Raw genomic sequence first — 6,832 nt, 5'->3', positions numbered from 1 at the left:
TTTTAGCGGTGGGCATATTCACTATGCTCAAAATTGATTTTCGCCGGGTACTAGATGTGTGCAAAGTTTGGAAAGTTTGGGGTATGTGGTAGTGGTGAAATTCTTGCTCAAAGGTGCAGAAATGTTTACAACTGCGAAAATAATATGGTCCTTGCAGTTAGGTGTGTTGTATTATAATATGTTTTTGTGTCATTTTGTAAAAGAATTAGAGTAACTTTGTGTGTTATTTGTGCTTTTACACAATATAAGAAAACAACTTCTAAATACTCAACTAACAAACCACGACAATGATTGTAGTGCGATGTAGATCTGGATGAAAGCTGTCTGATCCACAGATCAAACTGAAAATAGAGAGAAAGTGAGAGGCTCACTGACAGACAGAGGGGGGAGAGGAATCAGATGCAGTTCTTAATGAGCAGGAGGCCAATGCAGCAACAGGTGCTGCATGAGGTCACGGCAGGCGCAGCGGCCAGCCATAGCTGTCAGTGTGAGCACATAGGTGTCACACTGTTCGCACAGAGGGGGCATCCCTCGTCTGCACACCCACAGATTAGCAGGTAAAAATAAAAGAGGGGGGACCCAGAAACTGTTAGGAGGAGCAGGTTTTAGAGGTGTGCTCGCACAGGTAACACTGTCGGTTTAGACACAATAGCTAAAGCTCCTGTGAAATTCTTTTTTGGCCATTTGAAGGCTTTATTTCTACCACATAATATTTTCTTCTATATCAATAATGAATCAGATAAATCCAATAGTCATGAGATCAATTCTAAAAGTGTTTCGAGTGGTGCTAAAGTACGTGCTAGCAAGTAGCATGCTAGTTTGGCTCATAGTCAATATATATATTTTATCAATGTATTAAAACATGACTGATGTTACTCACATGTATTTACATGCGACCAGCACAAAAACTGATGGAAATTCATGTAAAGAAGAAAAAAAATGTACATGGATCTGGCCGTCTACAGGGGGATGCATCAGAATTGAGTATATTTTTTACTTAACAAATAAGCTCTTTATCAAACTACATTTTTTTCTGCTCCTGAATCACATTGATTCAAATAAAGAAATATTCAGAAATGCAATTTTAAGCTTATTTTTCTTTACATATGTACTCCATCATGAGGAAAATGCCACAAGAACTTAGTAAAAACACCAAAAACACTATTTTCATTGGAGAGGGTCTTTAAGAAAACATATACAGTAATGTTTTGGTGTGAGCAAGAGCATATCTGACATCCTTAAAGGTGTCTGAAGATTTCCTCTGGTCGTCAGTGCAGCTGTGCTTCCATCTTTACAAGCTGAGCGTGAAAGAGTGGGAGAATAAAATCTTTTTTTCCCACGTATACACAATGGCTTTGGTTGGAGTGATAAATTTAGCCCTAATATGAGGGCTTTTGTGAGAGTAGGAGTGCGTGGGACATGATGAATTGTTGTAAATTCAGTCAGTTTTGCACAAAGTTTTGCACATTTGATCATTGGCAGATGGTCATGCTGGATTTTTTAAACATTGTCATAACTAGTAAGAAAATATAAAGCGTGGGACTGTAACTCTTACATGAATGAGTGTGAATGTGTAGAACTGGCTGCATGGTTGGAGATACTGTGGTACTCTGATGTATGCTGATGACTTGGTGGTCTTTAGCCCAGTTCAGCTGGACTCCAGCAGCAATTTAATCTGAGTACAGTGAACAATGTGATATAAAATATAATGCATTGAAAATTGCATTTATGACAAAAGAGGACAAATATATGCCATGTCCAGACTTCAAACTGTCTGACAATATCCTTAGTGTCTAAATAAATCAAATATCTGGGTCATGTGATCACTCACTGTCTTTCAGACGACAAGGACATGTATCTTCAGTGCCAAATTTTATATGCACATGCTAATCTATTGTCAAGGAAATTTGGTTCTTGTTCCATTGAAGTGAGACTGACCTGATTTAGAGCACACTGCACTCCACTGAAAGCAATTCGGACACTACGCGCACCATGCACCAAATAAGACCCCATTGCTTTCTCAAAGCAAAAACCTAATTAATATGAACATTTTTCGAATAATATTTATGAATCCACCGATTCTGATAATGAAAACTAGGATGGTTTATGAAAAATAAATAAAAAATCATTTGTCACATTAAAAAATGCTCAAAGGCAATGCATTGTGGACTATATTCACTAATCTAATCTGGATAGATGCACACTAGTTTTTTGCAAAGACTTCTGGGAAATTTCTAGGACACGTGAATTTGAAATTTTTTATTCGGTCAGTTCTACAAAATGGTAAATGTCCTATCAAGTGCACTAAATAGCAGTGAATTTAACGCTAAATGGTTGTAAATAGATTCTGTGTTTCCTATTGAAACATGGGGGGAAGGGGTAACGCAGTCCAATTCTCGTATACAGTCAATGGTCGAAACAGCCATTCACTGTGCATTTGAACTCTATATATGTTACATTCACAGATTCACACATTTACTTGGTTTGGTTTGCTTTTGCACACCTGGAATGTCCAAAAGTCACAGAAAATCAACAGCTGCTTGTTTGGGTCTAGTATTATCAGAAAATATTGACCAAGAAAATGAAAAAAAAAAGTACAGCTAGTTCTCTGGCTGTAAATATATATTATTCTAGAAGCGTTTGCATTATATTGGTGGCTTTTTTATGTGCCTGATTCCCATAATGCACAGCACTCTAGTCACCCACTGTCCTCAGTTTACATCGACTCTATTGCTAGAAAGTTAATGTGCACATCAGGGCGAAAAGTGCATCGGGCTTCAATTGCATTGAATCCAAGACCTTCATTTTGACCACAGTTCACCTAAAAATGCTTCCACACTGGTCAAAAGAGGAGCTATGTAAAGAACAGGAAGGGAAAAGTATATTTAGAACTTCTGAACTTAAATTTCAGCAGGTCTTTTTGTGATTTCAGTAAAAAAATCTACTGCTTTTGTAAACAGTGCTCCTTTTGCAGAGCATCCTGATTCATTTTACCAAAGGACCCAACACCAGCGCTTTGTCTTTAGTAATGCTCAGCCTCAGCATTTTGCCTTCCCCTGAAGTTGCTATGGGAACCAGCTGTCAGCCTGGTAAACACAAAGGGTGTGTTTGCTGAGACCTTCTGTCAGTTTCACTCCTTGTGTTTCTGTGTGTGCGTTTGTCGGCGTGTACCTGTCAACTGAATACCTGACTATATTTCATCAGCAGACGCTTTACGGCGCGCTTCTGTTTCAGAGTTATATTCCAAGGCCGACAGGCAATAAACTGTATACAAACAGTCACTGTATATCTAAAACACACACTCAAGTACACAATCCACACATTCTCTGACACACAGAGTTGCGCCAGCACAACAGACTCCAGCAGCTGGTCTGACCTTGAAGATAAATACACCCTTGAAAAAATGCTCCTGCAATTCATGGCTGGCGATGGTGTGTTACACGAGCAGCGTTTCCAAAGATCCATTTCCAGCTACATGTAAATAGATATGGAGTCAGAGTGTGCAGCACTCATACACCCTCGCCTGCATTTGTTTGTGTCCTGCACCCGCCCCGCCTCTTTGTTTTACGGCTTTTTCTTAGCGCTCCATTCCTCCAGGAAATATTGAAAAATTTTTCCTAGAATCACAACAACTTTTATTCCCTCATCAATCACATAAAATAAGATCTTAGCTACTTTGTTACCAAACAGCTGTCATCTCTTTTCCTCTCTGCTTTCATCATTTGTATTTGAGTGACAAAACAAGAAGTTGTTGCACTAAAGAAGCAGCTGCTGAAGTTTTTATGTGGTGAGTCGCTCGTCATGTTAGAAAAGGAAAGGAAGATGATCCGAGCGCTATAGGAACATTTATAAACTGAGTTCAGATTCTAAGCTCCAAAAAATGATTTACTATACTGACACCTGCTGTTAGAAGCATTTACCTTCCACATAATGCATTAGAAGCAAAAATGAAAAGATGATGATGATGAGAGCAGCCAAAATGTTGGTTTAAGCTCAAAACCAACTTGTCTAAACTTTAGAGACGGTGATCTGAGAAAGAGAACGGACACAGAGCTGAAGATGTTGAGGAACGACGAGGATGGAAAGGATCAGGAGTGAAAAATTGTTACTGAATACAATAATTAATTCTTATTTGAATGGATGCTTTTTTGCATCCAGCTGCAGGTACAATACTGCAAATCACATAACACATTTGATAAACAAATTAGAATCAATGAGAAACACATTGATACTGATCCTTGCAAGGGGACGTCTTAAGGGGCTCCTTCTCAGGGAAATCAACCAATCAGTGCATAGTCTCCCTATCAATACAAAATGCTTAACAAAACTCTCCACATTTAAAAAAACAAACTAAATCTTGTCAGCAGTGCACCCACATTGCATAAATATCCTGTGCTGAAGCATATAAATTAGAGTTTTGTCTTGTTGTCTTTTAATCATCTATTTATTTATTTATTTTTTTTTTATTGATGGTACTCTTGGTATTTTTTCACTGTTCATCTATGATTTCTGTAAAAGCTCTTCTAGGGACAAGTGTTGCGAATTAGCCATGGCTATAAACACTGTGACACATGCATCAGATTGTTTTAACATAATGATCTCAGTTTTTGTTTTGTATTTGTCCCTATTACATAAAAAAAGAAAACGTTAGCCACTTGAGAAAAGAAAAAGGAAAAGTTTGTATCCCTCAGGTCCGCTCTGTGTCGGTTTCTTATGAGATACATTGATTTGGTTGGGAGCCCTGAAGGTAAATTGTTCTCTTTAGAGACTAATTTTTTGTATTTGTCTCTTTATTAAACATTGCTAATCTTATAACTTGATTTTGATTACTTTTGCTGAGCTCAGTCTTCTGAAAAGGAGACCAAGGATACAGCAAATACAAAAGTATTGAACCCAGACTGAGAGGCTTTAAATCACTAGTTTGGAGGGTTTGACTCTTTAACACTGAATCTCAGGAGATTTGTGTCCCCACGTTTGACCTTTGACTCCCTGTTAGTTATGAGTGCTTTATCTGTGAAGACTTTCATTCATCCAGAATGCTCCAATAGCAGAAAATGTTTTAAAGAGTTTCTCCTAACTTGCTTTTAGGTTGAAGACGACTTCCCTCTTTTCCAAATTAAAACTCTAAAAAAGTCTTCAACTTTAGGTCCAAAGGAACTTTTTAAAGAAAACTTTTTTTTATGCTAGTGAGTTTCTTGCAAATTTGATTTCAGTATCTGGTGCAGCAAACTGTGATCCAGTGATTGGGATTACAATTGTTTATTGTGTATTTTGTAGCTTGTCCCTCATTGTGTGTAGGTGATCATTTGTGGATTATTTGCAGAGTTGTTTCAATCAATTTATGAAAACTCATGTAGAGAGAATGGTGTAATTAAAGCAACAGATGGTTTAACGTGGTGAGTTTAATGTTACACACATAAAAAGGAGACATTCACAGGAAAATTAGACTGTTAGAAGGTTAAAAGGTTCACTTCCAAAACTGTAATTTTCGTCCTGGTAAAAAAACACAAATTTGACAAAATTTTCTTGCCTTCTCAGCTTTCAACGAACTTTATGACTTCAAATGAGTGCTTTTTGGTTTTCTGTACATGTATGCATTTTATGCCACTTTTACTTCCTCTTTTTAACATCTGTGCAGACGAAGTGTAACTTAGTGGAATGACACGTCTCTGGGTCACTTCAGAAGAGGAAAACCATGTCACCAATTAATAGTGATAAAGGACTTCTTTGTGTGTGATTGTGATGTCATTAGGGGTGGTGAAAGTTATACTATGCTCAAAAGCATCTGTGGGATCCAATATTGGTTATCAAGCAATAGGCAGTATTTGGGAAACTCATTGCATTAACACAAAAGTTTATTAAAATGTAATTGACTATGATTGATCAACAATTCACGATATAGTTAAACAAGCAACCCCACAACCTTCTTTCGATATGATGACCTGAATCAGAAATAGTTATTTTAGTTCTAAAATGCTCTGATTGTGTGTCAATATTACAACAAAAAGTTCTTTCTAAGGAAGATTTATTTTAGTTCCCGTTAAAACTCTACACATGAAAAGGTGGGAGTGGGAGAATGGGAGAGTTTCCAGACTTGAATGTTTTGGAACATTGTGAAAAATTATGCATTCATTTAAAATAATATGATTTTTAAACTTTTATGCCGCACCTTTTAATGTAAACTCTAAAGCTTTATATTCTTTCTAATGTACAAAAATGTAGACAAGATCAATGGATAATTTTGTGTTTCATTTTTGCAAGCTTAAATTTGTCATTATTTTATGTTTTATAAGATTCATTTAAAAGCTTGGTGATCATTAAATGTACAAACCAGAAAAGGCCAAATCCCAGAGCCCTGGACACAACATATAAAATAACAAATTGTTCCATCAAATCAATAACTTGTGGCCATAAATGAGAATTTTAAGCGAAGACCTTTTAGTGTTTTGTTGGCATAAATTAGCCATTTGTGAAAACAAATTAAGATTTTGTTTCCATCAATTAGCACTTCATGGCAACAATTTACTATTTTGAGCACACAAATTACAATTTTGAGACTATAATTTAACCCTTTAACACCGGAGCTCCAGTGTTTATGTTCTCTGGTTGACTGTAATATTTTAATTATTAACACGATCAACGTAATTCCAGCAGATTCTGAAGGAGAATATCCCCCGTGGACGTTGAAATGTTACAGTATAAGATTTTGTGTTTAGGCGTCACCGGCAGCGCCTCAGGTGTTAAAGGGTTAAGCACAGGCTTAATTGTGGGCACAGGAAAGCATTTTGAATTTTGTGTGCACAAATCAGTATATTGTGGCGCAATATAGCAT

At 36.9% G+C, this 6,832-nt stretch overlaps 2 protein-coding genes across 2 annotated transcripts in view; both read right to left on the bottom strand.

Annotated features, from left to right (window-relative positions):
- The window catches only part of LOC112137138 (polysialoglycoprotein-like), a 190,080-nt gene that overhangs the window by 140,716 nt on the left and 42,532 nt on the right, over positions 1–6,832 (bottom strand). The gene's annotated exons all lie outside the window — the stretch shown is intronic.
- Positions 1–6,832, bottom strand: part of pvalb7 (parvalbumin 7) — a 39,698-nt gene that overhangs the window by 10,483 nt on the left and 22,383 nt on the right. The gene's annotated exons all lie outside the window — the stretch shown is intronic.

The sequence above is a fragment of the Oryzias melastigma genome, linkage group LG1, assembly GCF_002922805.2.
Source record: "Oryzias melastigma strain HK-1 linkage group LG1, ASM292280v2, whole genome shotgun sequence".
Taxonomy (NCBI): Eukaryota; Metazoa; Chordata; class Actinopteri; order Beloniformes; family Adrianichthyidae; genus Oryzias; species Oryzias melastigma.
This window is presented reverse-complemented; position numbering and strand designations above follow the sequence as displayed.